The following is a 19,463-nucleotide window of genomic DNA, read 5'->3' as shown; positions in this document are numbered from 1 at the left end:
GACGTTACATTTCAGATGTGTTACGACCCATGGCTATACCCTTCATTTGATCCCTGCAGAACCCTACATTTCAGCAGGATAATGCATGACCGCATGTTTCAGGTCTTGTATAGCTTTCTGGATACAGAATATGTTCAATTGCTGCCTTTGCCAGCACATTCTCCAGATGTCTCACCAATTGAAAACGTATGGTCAATGGTGGCTGAGCAACTGGCTCGTCACAAGACACCAGTCACTGCTCTTTATGAACTGTGGCATCATGTTGAAGCTGCATGGGCAGCTGTACCTGTACATGCCATCCAAGCTCTGTATGACTCAATGCTCAGGTGTATCAAGGTTGTTATAACTGCCACAGGTGATTGTTCTGGGTACTGATTTCTCAGGATTTATGCACCCAAATTGCGTGAAAATATGATCACATGTCAGTTCTAGTATAATATATTTGTCCAATGAATACCCATTTATCATTTGCATTTCTTCTTGGTGTAGCAATTTTAATGTACTTTAGAGATGAAAATGGTAAAATAAGCAAATAACCAGACCTGTAAATTAATAAGAAAGTTTGGTACTTTCAACAACTCTGGAACTGTTGACAAATGATTTGTTAGCTAGAATTTCCAGATCTTCATGGAAACACAGAAGCAAAGCCACCACCCCCAGCTAAGGAAATTTTTAAAATCTTAATAAATGATGTGAAAAACAACAAAGCCAGTGGAGAAAGTTATTAAGTGTCCCAAGCAAAAATGACAAACAACTTCAGACCATATTTTAAGAAATATGGGAAACTGGAAAGTGACTCTTACCCATCCTGTGCACAAAAATGGCAATGAGCATGATGTAAATAGTTGCAGAGATATATCTCTACTGTCAGTGAGCAGGTAGAAGCAACACTTGATAGCTACTTGTGAGAATATCAGAGTGGATTTAGAAAGGGCAGATCTTGCTCAGATCAGAATTTCAACAAGTCCGTAATCTGCCACACACATACAAACTCTGAAGACATAATTTTAACATTGATAGATTTTAAAAAGGCAATTTATTCGATTGACACGGAATGACTAGTCAAAGATACTCAATAATTTGGGATTAAAGCTAAACTACCTTATTCATGAAACACTCCCAGACAATGAAGCAAAAGTACAGTTTCGGTGTGAAGTATTGAAGGCACTCTTAATAAAAACAGGTGTAATGCAAGGTACAGCCTGTCTCCACTCCTCTTTAACTTCATTCTAGAGAAAATAGTAAGATAATGCAAACAAAAACTGACAGAACACAAGGTAGTACCAGTAAGACTGGATGCTAAGAAAATAAATAGTGAAGTTCACTGTTGAGCATTTGGAAATGATTATGCCATTCTACATGAAAATCCAACAAATGTAGAAATACAAACCAGGCTCTCAAGAGAAACAGCCAACAAAGCAGCATTAAGAGTTTCTGTAGAAAAAAAATTTCTGACAAACATGAGAAATGCCCCTGAAACCCTAGAAACAGATGGAGAGATAAGGAGGTTAATGAATTTAAATATTTGGGAGAAATGATAAATGGAAAGAGCATGTGGTATAACCAGGAATGTTTACATCACAAGGTCTCTGTCTAACAATTTGAAAATATAGCACTAGAACCCAGTAGCAAAGCCATGTGAACGTTTAGTGTTGAATTACAAATTACACAAATTTTAAGTCATAGAAAGGAGAATCATTTGAAACAGTCACTGTGGTAAGAAATATGGAGGTGTAGATGTTAGGAAGTAATGAATAACTAAATCACAACATAGAAAACTTAGTTCAAATGCTACAGAAGAGATTACTGCTATTTTGTTGACATTTGTATTGAATGAACAGCAACAAGTAAACCAAACAGATTTTTAAATATATTTGTAACAAGAAGGCAAAAACAGCACGGATTCAAGAAGTTGGCAAAGATTTGCAAAGAAGCATAAGTAAAAAGATAAAACATAAAGACAGTCTTAAGAAGAAAGTGTTGCAAATGGAAGGATTCAAGGCAGGAGGGAGAATAGAATAGGGTCGTAACTGCCTGAGGAGATAAAAGGATACATAGTGAGATGATAAAAGAAACCAGGAGAAAGAAGAAGAACAAAGGTGGAAGCTTTAAGACTGCATGTGGTCACTGGCGGACCCAAATGGAAAAAGAAAAGTGGGAGAATAATGTCTGCCAAATCATTAATATACATTTACAGCAAGGGACACACACTTCACTAGAGCACATCTAAAGTTACTTCTAATACATTCTGTGGAGCTCTATGCTGTGTCCTACCTACCAATATATTCTCCGTCTGCTCACAAATTTTATTTCCTTTGTACATATCTTAGTGAGGAAAAAAAAACAAAAAAACAATATTTTATGATGCTGGTACACCATTAGAATGTCAAGTGATGGGAACACAGAAGAGATACTTCTTGAGTGCAGCCTATTAACCGTGTTATTGGTATTTATGCAGCTGATACCAATATAGGTGAGCTAACTATTCATGCCTGAAGTCAGCCTTTCCATTCTTTGTGCTTTGATTGTTAGGGGCATTACACATGATCTAACAAGTTCATATGCCTACAGTCCAAAGGTAACACTGTGCTTTTCCACTATTTTTATAAATTAAGTTACCTTGTTCTCACATAATGTGGACATACACTCTTCAGCTAATAGTCAACCTATGGATGTTATGTTAACACAAGGCACTGCTAGATTTTAATTTAAAATGGTTGAATGGGTAAAACAACTTTAAAATATTAATTGCCTTTGAGTTCCAGCCACAAAAAATTAACAGTATTAGGTTGGTATGTAAGTTCATAGAGTTTCTGTTTTGCAGGTTGGTATTCTGGTTGCTATGGGTGGCCATATGTGCCCTATCGACCTGCTTGTTATTTATTAGAATGTGAATAGCACTGACCATTCCTATCCTCTATGATTAATGGTGACTAAAAATTTTGAATTTATGCTTAATGTAAGTGGAAGAATGGAAAGGAATGCTTGAGTCCAAAGAAATCAAACTCCCCATACAAAGACATGTGTGCAACCACAAAAGATAATGTTACACAACTGGTGGAACAGAGATCACGTGGTGTTCTACAAACTGCTTCCCTGCTGTGTAATCTTCACTGCTGACATTTATTGTCAACAACAGACCTCCTACACATGCAATCAAGAACAACAACCAGTAAGACTATTTGCTACTCCACAATAACACCAACATTCTACTAGACTGACAAGAAACACTATACCAGAGTTGAGTTCAGAAGTCATTCTGCACCCACCTTTTCCACCTGATATTTTCACCTTTTCTGCTCAGTCAAATGACCTTCACCACACTTCCTTTTTAAGTGAAAATATACTGTGAACATCGTTGTACGAGTTCTTCACTACAAAACCACATTACTTCTAGAGTTGCTAATTCAGAATGTTACACCAGTATTTACAGACTGTAGTAGACAGTGAAGCAGATTATGTTACTGATGATGACTGAAGTCTCCATTATGCATAACCTTCATGTTTATTGAACTTTAAGACAACGCTATATTCTTGTGCATCAACTTAGTATGTTCCATTGGTCATGGAAGGTTTAATCTGGTAACAAGCAGTAAAAGGCTAAGCCTGGAATAACATTTGCCACTCTGTCTCCATCTGCCAATCAGATATATAACCTTAGAGCTTCTGGCCAACTGGGTGAGGAGCTGTGTTGGGCAGATTGGGTGAGGTGGTCAGGATGGGGCTATGCACAGGAAATGGCAGGATAGGGGCTAGTGAGTACTGAGGCAAGGAGGATTGTGTAACTTGAGGGTGAGTTAAGTGGAATCCCCATATGTTTAAATAAGGGAAGTTGGTGTGGGAGTGGAGACACAGGTTGTGAAGCTGACAAGTCAGGCATCTTGTGCACAACAGCATGTTGTCACTGTGTAGTCAATTTCATGGTTTTAAAATGTGGATTGAGAGCAATTGTGGCACCCAAATGGACCAGACTATTTCATACATCAGTCAGGTGGAAAAATACTGGTTTGAGTGAGAGGGGAACAATTACGGGAACACTATACTTCATTTCAAGATATGACAATGAGGTTTCAAATCACTGGCTATGAATGTGGTTGACTTGTTCCATTCCCCGATAATATTGGATATTTTCATCTTTAAGAATCTCAGCAATGTTGAGTGACAGTTGTATGCTTAAATGACTACACAATAAAGTGTTTGGGGTCTAAACATTGTTGGTGCTTATTGTACTGTGCCAATTGGCAATGATTACTTACCTTCATCGTGGGCTACTTTTAAATGTCTGTCTGGTACTTAAAAATTTGCCTTCCTTTATCTTTGATCATATTTCCCTCACAGTCTACCACAGTACACATTTAGAACACAACTGCAACATCAGTAGCCACTGCCAATTATACACTATAAATTATGCACTACATAATTAACATCCAGTGTCAAGTTAAAGTTTAGAACTTTGAACAAATGTTTCACTGAAATACTTTAGCATACTACCAATAAAGAATTAAAGTCAAAGATGGAGACTAATAAGAAAGTACCACATAAGAACACATTAACATGCTATCTTTAATGTATAATTCAGCTACTGAAGAAAGCTAAAATCTCACCTGCCAATAGCTCCTCCAGCCTTATCTTTTTTGGGAGATGAAAAAAAAAAAAGAAAAAATTAAGCAGTGTAATAACTTTACATCAACTGAATTTCAGTGTAAATGAAACATCTTGAAACATAGCAGTAGTATGTCATCTCACTGCAATGCTCATCGCTGTCTTAGTAAGTTGGTTAATTAAAACAGTATTGGAGATAACAAATCAGGTGGAGAGACAAGTAGATAGATTTGAAAGTTTATTGAAGTGACATTTATGAAAACCGCTTAATGATCAAAGTGAATAATCACAAAATATTTGACTTTAATTGAGCTCAATTATGTGAATTCACTAGAGCTGCCAGCTGCCATGTACAGCCACTGTCACAGAGCAGACAAAGGTGTTTTTTTTTTTTTTTTTTGTGGTTTTAGGGCGCACAACTTCAGTGGTCATTAGCACCCTGACTACGTTAAGAATGCACCGTGAGGCACAAGTTTAAAACAACAACTAAAAGGGAAAACATGATAAAAGACAGACTGACAGGCATAGGATTAAAAAACAGCATCATCAAATGTCCTTAGTGAGGTTTGTCAAATTGATAAAACGAAGAACACGAGCAGCTGCTCGTGGGTCATCCGCTAAAATGGCATCTAAAGTACATAGCAGGTTAAGATCTAGACGCAGTGTGTTAAAATCTGGACAGGACATTAAAATGTGGCGGACCGTCAGCAATTGCCCACATGGGCAGAACGGCGCCGGCGCAGCCGTCAGCAGATGGCGATGGCTGAACCGGCAGTGTCCAATTCGTAAATGGGCCAAAACTACCTCCTCCCGCCGAGAAGGGCATGAGGAGGACGTCCAAGCCACGGGAAGAGGTTTAAAGGCCCGAAGCTTGTTGGCTGTAAGGGCAGCCCAATCGGCACGCCACAGCAATAAAATGCGCCGACAAATAACCCTGCTAAAATCTGACGAAGGGACACAACAAGAAGCTGTCCAAGGCTGGAGGACCGCAGCCTTGGCCGCAGCATCTGCAGCTTCATTCCCAGGGATACCGACATGGCCAGGGACCCACATAAAGCTAACCGGAGAACCGACGTCCACCAGCTGCCGAAGAGAGCGTTGGATCCGGTGCACGAAAGGGTGAACCGGATACGGATCACTGAGGCTCTGAATGGCGCTCAGGGAATCGGAGCAGATGACATAAGCAGAATGTCGGTGGCGGCAGATGTAAAGAACAGCCTGGTAGAGGGCAAAGAGCTCAGCTGTGAAGACCGAACAATGGCCATGGAGCCGGTATTTGAAACTTTGTGCCCCAACAATAAAGGAACACCCGACCCTGTCATTGGTCTTAGAGCCATCTGTATAAATGAAAGTCATATTGATGAACTTCGAATGAAGTTCCACAAAATGGGAGTGGTAGACCGAAACGGGGGTAACCTCTTTTGGGAGCAAGCTGAGGTCAAGGTGAACACGGACCTGAGCCTGGAGCCAAGGTGGCATGTGGCTCTTGGCCACTCAAAAGGTTGCAGGGAGTGAAAAATTAAGGTGTTGGAGGAGGCGACGAAAGCGAACTCCAGGGGGTAGCAGGGCAGAGACATACAACCCGTATTGACGGTCGAGAGAGTCATCAAAAAAGGAACGATAAGACGGGTGGTCGGGCATTGACAGTAGCCGACAGGCATACCGACAAAGCAGTATATCGCGCCGGTAGGTGAGTCGCAATTCGCCAGCATCAGCATGAAGACTTTCTACAGGACTAGTATAAAACGCTCTGATCGCAAGTCGTAAACCCTGATGTTGTATGGAGTTGAGGCGGCATAAGATGGATGGCCGTGCAGAGGAGTATACGAAGCTCCCATAATCCAGCTTGGAGCGGACGATCGACCGATATAGACGAAGTAGGAAGGTTCGATTCGCTCCCCACAACATACTACTGAGAACACGGAGGACATTTAAAGAACGGGTACAACGGGCAGCCAAATATGACACATGTGGAGACCAGCTAAGTTTCCTGTCAAATGTAAGACCTAAAAATTTGGTTGTCTCCACGATTGGAAGAGCAACGGGACTGAGTCGTAAGGTCAGTGGGAGAAACTCTTTGTAGTGCCAGAAGTTAATACAGACCGTCTTCTCGGCAGAAAAACGGAAGCCATTAGCGACACTCCAGGAGTAAAGACGGTCAAGAGAACACTGAAGAGAGCGCTCCAGGACACGTGTACACTGCGCGCTGCAATAGATGGTAAAATCATCCACGAAAAGGGAGCCTGATACATCAGCTGGGAGGCAATCCATTATTGGATTGATCGCGATGGCGAAGAGACCGACGCTCAAAACTGAGCCCTGTGGCACCCCATTCTCCTGGCGAAAGGTGTCTGACAGGACAGAACGCACACGTACCCTGAACTGTCGATCCATTAAAAAGGAACGAATAAAAAGAGGGAGGCGACCGCGAAGGCCCCATGTATGCATGGTGTGGAGAATGCCCGCCCTCCAACAGGTGTCGTAAGCCTTCTCCAAATCAAAGAACACAGCCGTGGTCAGGAGCTTCCGCAAGAAGTTATTCATAATGAAGTTCGACAAGGTAACCAGATGGTCAACAGCAGAGCGGCGCCTACGAAATCCACATTGTACATTGGTAATTAGGCGTCGAGACTCGAGCAGCCAAACCAATCGAGAGTTAACCATTCGCTCCATCACTTTACAGACACAGCTGGTAAGCGAGATAGGTCGATAACTGGAAGGCAAGTGCTTGTCCTTCCCCGGCTTAGGAATCGGGACAACAATACACTCACGCCAGCATGCGGGAACATGTCCCTCAATCCAGATGCGATTGTATGTACAAAGAAGAAAACCTTTACCCGCAGGAGAAAGGTTCTTCAGCATCTGAATATGAATAGAATCAGGCCCTGGAGCGGAGGACCATGATCGGCCAAGTGAGTTTTTGAGTTCCCGCATGGTGAATGGGGCATTATGACTTTCACGATTCGAGGAGCAGAAGTTAGGTGGCCTAGCCTCCTCTGCCTGTTTGCGGGGGAGGAAGGCAGGGTGGTAATGAGCGGAGCTCGAAACCTCTGCGAAAAAGCGGCCGAAGGCATTGGAGACATCCTCAGGGGCCACAAGGACGTCATTCGCGACCGTCAAGCCAGAAACTGGTGAGTGGACCTTAGTGCCAGATAGCCGGCGCAGGCTACCGCAGACAACAGAAGAAGGAGTAAAACTGTTGAAGGTGCTTGTGAAAGCAGCCCAGCTGGCTTTCTTGCTTTCTTTAATAATACGACGACACTGAGCACGTAATTGTTTATAATTGATACAATTCACCACTGTAGGGTGGCGTTTAAAGGTGCGTAAAGCACATCGACGAGCACGTAAAGCGTCTCTACATGCTTCGGTCCACCAGGGGACCGGTACGCGACGTGGAGAAGAAGTAGGGTGAGGGATGGAATATTCAGCAGCAGCGAGAATGACTTCCGTGAGGTGTGCGACCTGACGATCGCAGCTCGTGAAGGTTTGATCCTGAAAGGTCGCACTGGAAGAGAAGAGCCCCCAGTCAGCCTTGGAGATGGTCCAACTAGAGGAGCACGGAGAGGGGGTATGCTGCAGGAGATGGATAACACACGGGAAGTGGTCGCTTGAATATGTATCAGAAAGTGCATACCACTCAAACCGGCGTGCAAGTTGGGGAGTACATATAGAGAAGTCTAAATGGGAATAGGTGTGAGATGAGTCCGAAAGAAAAGTAGGGGCGCCAGTATTGAGGCAGACAAGATTGAGCTGGTTGAAAAGGTCTGCTAACAGGGAGCCCCTCGGGCAGGATGCTGGAGAGCCCCAAAGGGGATGGTGGGCATTGAAGTCTCCAGTTAACAAAAATGGTGCAGGTAGCTGAGCAATAAGTCGCATCATGTCTGCCCTGTAACGGCAGACGACGATGGAGTGTAAACGGAACAAATGGAAAATGTAAAAGTGGGGAGAGTAATGCGGATAGCAACTGCCTGCAGGCCGGTGTGCAACGGGATGGGATCGTAGTAAATATCATCCCGGACCAGCAACATAACCCCTCCATCAGCCGGGATACCTACAACACGGGGTAGGTCAAAACGCACAGAGGTGTAGTGTGCCAAGACAATTTGATCGCATGGATGTAGCTTCATTTCCTGGAGGGCTACGACAAGCGGACGGTGCAAGCGGAGCAGCAACTTCAAGTCCTCTCAGTTGGAGCAAATGCTGCGAATATTCCAGTGAATAAGTGCCATCGTAAGAAGAAAAGGAAGATGAAAGAAGGGGTCACCTCGAAGGCCGCTGAGGGCCTGGCTTCGAGCGAGCACTGCTGCCGCTATCAGTAGGTGGACAGTCATCTTCCATTGGGTCTATAGGTTCATCGGCCATCTTGGGAGGATGGGCGGGAGGGGGAGCGTCCTCCGCCGGTGAATGGCCAGATGTTCGGCTACCAGCGGAGCGGCCAGGCGAAACGGATGACGGCCTGGGGCGGCAACCGCTGGGTGGCGCAAGAGAAGAAATGCGCCGTGGCGGAGAAGGAGAACTGTGCTTCCTATGAGCCTTCTTGGAAGGACGTTTGGTGGAAGTACCGGTCGAAGGCTGGGAGGTCGAGGTACGTAGGAAGTCTGCACGGGATGGTTCCTTCTTGAAGGCCCGTGCATCGGACTTCTGGGTCTTCGTCTTAGCAGAAGCTGATGAAGGGGCTGGTGTCTGTGGGGTGATGGGAGGACGAGGAGACATCGACCGCGCGATCTTAGCACTGGCCGAAAGGACGACCGTGGTGCTGAAGGTCAGATCGCATGTATGGGTTGCCACCTGCCTGGTAGTCCGAGGAGAGGCGAGGACAGTACTGTATTTCCCTGCTGGGAGCAGCGTGGGCTTCCTACTAGCCAATAGCTTGCGAGCAGCCGAGGTGGACACTTTCTCTTTGACCCAAATTTCTTGGATACAGCATTCTTCCTTATAGACAGGACAGTCGCGAGAGGATGCGGCATGGTCACCCTGACAGGTCACACAACGAGGAGACGGAGGTGGACAGTCACCCTCATGGGCATCCCTGCCACAAGTGACACATTTAGCCGCATTGGAACAAGACTGTCGAGTGTGATTGAAATGCTGACACTGGTAGCAGCGCGTAGGTGTCAGGACATAGGGGCAAACAGAAATAACCTCATAGCCCGCCTTGATGCGCGATGGCAGCTTAACACTATCAAAGGTCAAGGAAAGTGCCTGGGTCAGTACAAGGTCATTGTTGACCTTTTTCATGACCCTATGGACAGCCGTCACGCCCTGCTCAGCGAGGAAAGATTGAATCTCCTCGTCAGTCAATTTGTCGAGGGAGCTAGTATAGACTACACCACGAGACGAATTCGAAGTTCGGTGGGCCTCCACCCGGACAGGGAACGTGTACAGAAGTGTGGGCCGAAGGAGTTTTTGTGCCTGAAAGGCGCTCTCAATTCTAGTAATAAGGTACCGTTACGCAACCTGGTACAAGATTTGGCAGATCCAGCTATGGCATCTACGCCCTTCTGGATAACGAAAGGGTTGACAGAGGAAAAATCCTTTCCGTCCTCAGATCGAGAAACTACGAGGAACTGTGGGGCAGGCGGTAGTACTTTTGTCACTGGTGGCTGGTCATGTTTCCGTTTTTGGGCAGAAGTCGAGAGAGATGGAGTGAAATCCATTGCAGAGGAATCCCCCATGATTGCCAGCATCTCCGATGGCGCGCTCCTTCCTTGTGGGGATGCTCTCAGAGGGCACTCCCGCCTTAGGTGAATGTTTACACCTCAGGTCACACCTCCCGAAAAACAGACGGAGGGACCAATCGGCATGGTCAGAAGGTATCAGCTCAGGCAATCACCCCTCCCCGAGCCTGGCCTTTACCAGGGGGTACGCGCATGCCTTACATGTCTACCCAGGGTGGGGAATTACGCGTTACCCCGTCACCAGCTACGCATGCAAACGTGTGGGTCGGCCTTCAGGCACGCACAGGGAGGGAGGAAGGAAGAAGAGGAAAAAGGAGAGAGAGAGAGAGAGGGAGAGAGGGGGAGAGAGAGAGAGAGAGAGAGAGAGAGAGAGAGAGAGAGAGAGAGAGAGAGAGAGAGAGAGAGAGAGGACAGACTGTCTCAAACGCCGAGGCGGAGACCAGGGAAGGCAAGGAGAAGAAGGCAATGAGAAGGCAAGGAGAAGAAGGCAATGAGAAGGCAAGGAGAAGAAGGCAATGAGAAGGCATGGAGAAGAAGGCAATGAGAAGGCAAGGAGAAGAAGGCAATGAGAAGGCAAGGAGAAGAAGGCAATGAGAAGGCATGGAGAAGAAGGCAATGAGAAGAAGGCAATAAGAAGGCAAGGAGATTTTGCAGGGGAAAGAGTAAGGAAGACAGTGAGGTGGAGAAGAGCATAGAAAGGAACCAACCAAAGGTATGAAGAAACGAGAAGTGAAAAAGCAAAATGACCGCAAATAGAGGTCCTGGAACCGTCCGTCTCCAGACGCAGGCGCTAACTACCCCCGTGAGGGGTAGGGACTCCTTTTAGTCGCCTCTTACGACAGGCAGGAATACCGCAGGCCTATTCTAAACCCCGGACCCGCAGGGGGGGCAGACAAAGGTGCCCAGGAAATGCAAGTCAACATGGTGGGAATGCAGACCTTAGCTGCCAGATATTTCAAGGTTGGTGAAAGTATACTGGCAGTGACAAATACAGTACAGTTTGCAGGAATGAACACCCCTCAGCTATGGCCTGGTGAAATAGTCCAAGGGATCATGGAAGGGGAATGGAGTAATAGACTGTTATAAAATACAGGTTGTCAGTTAGGAGGTAGGAGATGATATGTCACAAATAATTCTGACACTGTTTCCACTGTATTTCTGGTTACTGTTCAGCAGCAGATCCCTAACTTTTGAGGCTTGGTGGTTCTAGTCCCAGTTAGCAGACATCACAAGACATACACCACACAGTGTAGCAGAGTTGTGGTAGCTTAGAACTGTAACTTCATATATGAATCACTTTCTTTTGTATTGGCAGTGTGATGCAGAGAGGAAGCACTAAAGGTCACATAAACACTGTGAATCCTGATCAAAGCACTGTTAACTTTTTGCAACTAATGTAATGACTGCATACCTACGCAAGTGGAGGACACTGGCCTCAACAGTACGTTATTATTTTATAAGATTTGTCTATTTGTGGGCAGACCGACCTGTCCGATAGTATTGCATCTTAGAATAATTCATCATCAGAGTTCATATGTTTGATTCCAGCATGCTCTTACTTGTCCCGGAGCATGTTGAAGATGTGCTCATGGATACTTAAGATAGAGGGTCATGCAACCATGTTAGGTTGCTTCTGACTGATGCACGTAGACTGTTCAAGGTACAGTGTTGGTTCGGATCCAGAAAGTTATCTTCCCTCAATGTAAAAATATGTATTTTGTGTCTGTTAGCACACAGTCTGTTAGCCACCATACTACAGTCATGAGCTACTGCAGTCCATGTGGCTACAGCAGACTGCAAATGTGACAAATATAGCGCTGTGGGCATCCAAATATATGTTGATGGCTTTCATCTGTGGCCACTGGCATCTGTGGCCCAGCCTCACTGAATTGTAGCTGTACACACAGACAAGTTAGACTGATGTGTTTCATAGCGAACACTTAATACTGTGGATGGTGTTAAGGTACTATGCAGAAATGTATGTCTAATTTACAAAGAAGATAGTGTACATGTCTTTGAGTAGACTATGTGACTGTGGGATTGATGATATAGACATCACAATGCAAAAGTACTGTGACAGCTTAACATGTATTCATGTTGGCACTGCAGAGAGGAACAGTGGGAGTGAGGAAACAGCACACCAGCATGGGAGTTCCAACATCTCCAAAATTTTATATCCTGCAGCAAAATGAACCACATGTCCATGTGGATACACAGCTTATCCAGCAAATTATCATGATCAAGTGTGGTACTCAGTAGTCATGGCTTAACATTAAGCAGTCCTTATATGTAGTTAGAACTATTACAAGTAGCTAATTAAACATTTATACAAAATCCAACTGCAATGTAATTTTGGATTCTATGATGTGCAAAAGGGAAATCTTACATCACTTGGAGGAGATACAAAGTGTCAGAAACTGAAGGCTTTAAAATAATCTGTAAGAGCAATGTTCGATAGAGCTACAGACAATGCATCCATACTCCATTTTTGTCACACTGTAGCATTTGATCAGGAAGATGCTAGAGCAGTTGATGTGGGCAATTTTGAAGCTTCTTTGTATTTTGGCCTGATGTATCCTCTGTGATCATGACTAATACAGATGGAAGGAGATGTGACAGCAGCAGCACAATGTGACCAATGTGAACATGTCCAATAAACACAAAACTGCAAATAAGAAATGCTTGTGGAGTAGTGACATGAGCAGGGGCGTAATTGGACTGGGACAGCCAAAGGGCTAGGGGTCTCAATGGCATACACAATAAATAAAATAAGAAAAATTAAAATAGGAACAAAAGTGGAGAAATAGATAGAAGCAACATATCTTAATCAGGTCCATGAATGTCCACAGTTTGCCATCGGGTTACAGCAGTGGTAAGTTATTAATCCTCTGAATGGGAAGCATATCCATTTTGGTTGTAACAGCCTGTTTTGTTATAGTTTTAGTATGCAAAACTGCTATGGTCATTAGTGCCGAATCTGTGTCTTAGGGAAAGGTAAAGAACCAAACTGGAAATCAGGAGCAATGAGAGTGGAAACTCAAAAAAGGGGGGAACTAAGAAACAGAAGGGAAGCTTAGAAAACCACTTTAGAAGGGGGGTTGTTTGTCCCCAAAAAGAGCTTCAAATGGCTGACGATATCTTATTGATACTAATAAACTCGAGATCACAATCAGCTGGGCTCGTGTCATCTGCTAAATTGGAAGACATATCAGGCGACTGCTGTAGACGGGTGCATAACAAAGTAAAATAGGGGCACTCAAGTAAAAGGTGTCTCACCATCCACAGTTGAGAGCAGTGGGGACAAAGCACGGGAGAACCACCACTTAACAGATGTCAATGGCTAAAAAGACAGTGCCCTATCCAGAGTCTAGTTAAAATTACCTTCTCCTGATGATGGGGTCCGGAGGAAGAGGTCCAAGCACAGGGAAGAGCTTTCACGTCCCACGATTTATTATTGGGAACTGTAGACCAATGTGAGTGCCATAAAAGTGCAACACGATGACATAAAACCTTCTGTAGATCAGTTAAGAGAACCATGCAAACAGCAGGCTGAAGAAGAGAGACTGTAGCCTTGGCTGCTATATGAGCCACCTCAATTATAATGGATAACAACGTGTCCTGGGATCCAGAGGAACACCACAGAGATGGCCCCCAAGTGGAACAAGTGGAGACAGTCCTGAAACTGGTGGACCAGAGGGTGGACAGGGCTGAGGAGAGAGCCGAGTGAATCTGAGCATATGATATACTGTATCTGCTGATGGCGACAGATGTATTGGACAACCTGGATAACAGCGTAAAGTTCCGAAGTAAAAACTGAACACTTGTCGGGAAGCCGAAGTTTATTAGGGGTTGTAATGGATCTGGGAGATGTGTTATTTTTTTAACCGGATTTGTTGATACCAAATTGTGAATGTTTTCTTATATTTTTTGTCAGAATATTTTTTATTGTAATTTGCCTTATTATATGTTAATTTACTTATATTTTTGAGAGTGAAAGCATACTGATTACTATGAGTAAATGTGTCAAAGAATAGCAAAGAGACTGATTACAAGTGGAAGCTTGTGTGTTGTGTAAAATATCTTTGATGATGGAGTCGTCTTTGACTATAGTCAGTCGGCAGTTAACTCTTGATGTGTGTTGACGGTAGAACAATGTGAAGGTCGCCGTCATAAATAATTTTGAATTATGTCTCTGTTTTTTTTTTTGTATTAACTATAAGAAGAAACTACATTTGAAGAATTGGTATTTGAAACACCAAAATGAGGGAAACACGTTGAACCATGTCAATTCTGCAACCAACAAAGATGCATTGTGGAATCATACTTAGACAACTGAAGCCAAGACTAATATCGCCTTGTAAACATCTAACGGAAAAGGTACTGTCACGAAATATGGCAAATTTAAGTAAATAAAAAATAGTGAGCATATTTTCAACTTGTGGATTGTGGCCGGGAAAACATATTTCAACTGGGGACTGTAGCCGGGATGCCATATTTCAACTGGGGGCTCAGCCGGGATGCCATATTTCAGGGTGTCACCAACAATATTAGCACTCCCTACACCAAATGATGTTTTGGAGCCGTCAGTGTAAATAAATGTGGCATCCTTCATTTGTACACATAGAGCAGCAAATGCCCAATGATAAACAAGAGAGGGAGGGGTACCATCCTTGGGAAACTGACAAAGGTCACAGAGCAGGCACATCCGGGGCAAGCCAAGGTGGTGCTCTACCCCTAATTGTCAACAAAGTTTTAGGAAAGTGGAAGGGAAGAGAACATAGCAATTGACAGCAGTGGACTCCTGGTGCTAGTAGAGAGGAAGGGCGGCTTGCACACCCTAAATCCAAAAAGCTGTCGAAAAATGTCATGGGCCAGATTGGCAGGCATGGAAGGCAGATGGCTAGCATAATGACTCATTGTCAGAAGGACAGCTCACCGATTGGACAGGAGAGGTTCAGCAGTCTCAGCATAAAGGCTTTCCACAGGGCTGAAGTAAAAAGGTCCAGATGCTAAACGCAATCCACAGTAGTGGACATAGTCGAGACGCCGAAGAATAGATGTCCAAGCAGCTGAACTCGAAAGCCCCAAGAGAACAGTGTGTGGAGGATACCTGTCCTCAAACAGGTATCTTATGTTCTCTCCAGATCAAAAAATATTGCTACTGTTTGGCATTTCCTGAGCAAACTTTTAATGATGAAGTGGAGAGAGCAACAAGGTTGTCAACTGCGTAACGATGCTTTTGCAAACTGCACTGGGCAGGTGTTAAAAGACTTCAGGGCTCCAGCCACCAGGCTGAACGGCAATCCACCATATGTTCCAAAACCTTATTTACACTACTCGTGAGAGGAATGAGGCCATAGCAAGAGGGGACATGTTTGTCTTTTCCAGGTTTCGGAACAGGAATGACGATAGCTTACTGCCATCTTCTGGGAAAAGTACTGTCAGTCCAAATTTGATTATAAAGGCGAAGGAGGTAGCACAGACTCTGGTATGGTAAATGCAGCAACATTTGGATGTGGATACCATTCAGTCCTGGGGCGGAAGAGAGAGGGGAAGACAGTGCGTGGTGGAGTTCCCACATGGAGAAAACAGTATTCTAGCTTTCGCCATTTTGAGAGGAGATAGCAAGAGGTCGAACTTCTGCTAAACGTTTCTTCAGCAGAATGGCTGGCAGGTAATTGGATGAGCTTGAAATCTCAGCAAAGTGTTGACCCATTGAATTACATACAGCGACTTGGTCCACTAAGGTATCATGCATGACAGTGAGCCCAGAGACGGGGAGAAACTAGGTGCACCAGATAACTGTCGAATTTGACTCCAAACTTCAGAGGAGGGAGTGATGGTGTCAAAAGAGCTAGTAAAGAAGTCCTAGCTTGCCTTCTTGCTATTGAGGATGATGCAGCAGCATCATGCACATAACTGCTTATAGTGGATACAGTTGGCCGAAGTAGGATGGTGGCAGAAAACCTGTAGAGCATGTTGCCACCCACGTGTTTCATCATGACGGCACACCTCATTCAACCAAGGAACTGCAGGGGGGGGGGGGGGGGGGTCGGTCAGAGGTTTCGAAAATTCCATGGCTGTAAGAATAACTTCTTTAATATGAGTGACCTGATCGTCAATGCTATGAAAGTGATGGTCATCGAATTTTGCTACAGATGAAAAAAGTGTCCAATTGGCTTGGGCAAATTTCCAACATCTTGGGCGCATTGATGGCAGTTGGGGCTGCAATCAAAGGACACATGGAAAATGGTCACTCGAGTGTGTATCAGTGAGAGTGAACCTTTCAAAGTGCCGAGCTAGCTGGACAGTAACGACCAAAAAGTCCAAATGAGAGAATTTCGTCATGGAGGCAGACAAAAATGGAGGTTCACATTGTTGAGGCAAACAAGATCTGCGTCGTGGAAGACATCAATCAATAGGGTGACTCGTGGACAAGGACGCGGAGACCCCCAAAGTGGGTGGTGGGCATTGAAGTCCCCAACCAGCAAATAGGGGGTGGGAGCTGACAAAGGAGATCAGCTCTTGCCATTGGTGTGGATGATGTAATGTATAAGGTAGAAAGAGAGAAGGTGTATCCAGAAAGGGAAAGATGGACAGAAACAGCTTCGAAGTAACTGTTTAAGGGGATTAGGTGATAATGGACAGTATTATGGAGAAGAATAATGAGTCCCCCATGTGCTGGAGTGCCATCAACAGAGGGGAGATCAAACTGGACTGACTGAAAATAAGGGGGAACAAAGCAACTGTGGGGACAAAGCTTTGTTTCATGAAGACAGAAGATGACCAGCGAGTAGGATCGTAACAAGATCGAAAATTCATCCTGATTAGATCTAGTTCTGTGGATATTCCAATGGATAATGGACATAGGGTGGACAGAAAAGGGAAGAATCTTACCACGGTTTCCCTCAACTCAATGACTACTGAGAGCCGATGGCCAATAGCGTGGAATGGCACTCAGCCAAATGCAGAAGATCCTGAACCATAGGTTGTTTGGGATCAGCTCCTGCCACCAGCGACCGGCCTGTTTACAAGGGTCCAGCAGTGTGCCTTGGCGACACAGAAGATTGCTGAGGGCGGCTACCACCAGGTGGTGCTGTAGATAAGACATGCCGCGGCAGAGAAGGAGAGGAACTGGGTTTCTTATGAGTCTTCTTGGAAACAGGACATTGAGATGAGGGAGAAATTGATGGTTGTGAAGTTGGGGTACATAAAAAAAATCTTTGCAAGTAGGCTTAATTTTGTAAAACTGGGTGTCTGATTATGGGGCTTGTGATTTAGCAGAAGCTGATAAAGTGTGAGCTGTAGAGTGAGCAGGTGATAATGGGGAGGTTGAACAGGCGATATTTGCGCTGGCCGATATGCTGACTGTGGCATCAAAGGTGAGATCACAAGGGCTGCCTCCTTAGTAGGCTGAGGAGATGCAAGGACAGTGCTATATTTACCTGTGGGAGGCACAGTGGGCTTGTGACTTGTGAGTCACTTACGAGAAGCAAGTGTCAACACCTTTTCCTTGTCTCCGATTTCCTGAATAAGATGTTCATCTTTGAAAATGGGGCAATCTCGAGAGGAAGCAGCATGGGCATCCTTGTCTCATGAGACGCATTTGGCCGGATTTTAACACGACTGGCTGGTATGATTAAACCACTGACACTGTTAGCAACACCTAGGTTTGGGATGTAAGGATGAAATGAAATTATCTTGTAGCCCACTTTAATGTTTGAGTGAAGTTGAACTCTGTCAAATGTCAAGAAGATAGTACAGGTTGGTACCAAGTCCTTGTCAACACTTTTCATGACTACGTACAGCCGTTACAACCTTGTCAGACAGGTAGTTTTGTATATCCTCATTGGACAATCCATCGAGTGAGTGTGTATAAGCCACGCTGCATGATGAATTTAAAGTGCATTGCACTTCCACCCAGATGGGGAAGGTGTGTAGCAGTGAAGTTCACAGCAATTTTTGTGCCTGGATGGCACTGACTGCTTCTAACAACAAGGTGCCATTTCATCATCGGGAACAAGACTTTACAGGAACCGCAATCATGTCAACATCTTTCTGAATAATGAAAGGGTTGACTTTCGAGAAGTCTTGACCTTAGTCCGAACGAGAAACAACAAGGAACTGTGGCACTGATGGAAGAATTGTCTGTGGCTGTAACTAATTTAATGTTCGCTTATGAGCAGCCTTCTAACAGCCGTGTACCGCAAGTCTCTAGAGGAACAGAAGGTTCCAAATGATTGGAAAAGAGCACAGGTAGTCCCAGTCTTCAAGAAGGGTCATCAAGCAGATGCGCAAAACTATAGACCTATCTCTCTGACGTCGATCTGTTGTAGAATTTTAGAACATGTCTTTTGCTCGAGTATCATGTCGTTTTTGGAAACTCAGAATCTACTATGTAGGAATCAACATGGATTCCGGAAACAGCGATCGTGTGAAACCCAACTCGCTTTATTTGTTCATGAGACCCAGAAAATATTAGATACAGGCTCCCAGGTAGATGCCATTTTCCTTGACTTCCGGAAGGTGTTCGATACAGTTCCGCACTGTCGCCTGATAAACAAAGTAAGAGCCTACGGAATATCAGACCAGCTGTGTGGCTGGATTGAAGAGTTTTTAGCAAACAGAACACAGCATGTTGTTCTCAATGGAGAGACATCTACAGACGTTAAAGTAACCTCTGGCGTGCCACAGGGGAGTGTTATGGGACCATTGCTTTTCACAATATATATAAATGACCTAGTAGATAGTGTCGGAAGTTCCATGCGGCTTTTCGCGGATGATGCTGTAGTGTACAGAGAAGTTGCAGCATTAGAAAATTGTAGCGAAATGCAGGAAGATCTGCAGCGGATAGGCACTTGGTGCAGGGAGTGGCAACTGACCCTTAACATAGACAAATGTAATGTATTGCGAATACATAGAAAGAAGGATCCTTTATTGTATGATTATATGATAGCGGAACAAACACTGGTAGCAGTTACTTCTGTAAAATATCTGGGAGTATGCGTGCGGAACGATTTGAAGTGGAATGATCATATAAAATTAATTGTTGGTAAGGCAGGTACCAGGTTGAGATTCATTGGGAGAGTCCTTAGAAAATGTAGTCCATCAACAAAGGAGGTGGCTTACAAAACACTCGTTCGACCTATACTTGAGTATTGCTCATCAGTGTGGGATCTGTAC

The sequence above is a fragment of the Schistocerca cancellata genome, chromosome 4, assembly GCF_023864275.1.
Source record: "Schistocerca cancellata isolate TAMUIC-IGC-003103 chromosome 4, iqSchCanc2.1, whole genome shotgun sequence".
NCBI classification, from domain to species: Eukaryota; Metazoa; Arthropoda; class Insecta; order Orthoptera; family Acrididae; genus Schistocerca; species Schistocerca cancellata.
Note: the sequence above shows the minus strand (reverse complement) of the source record.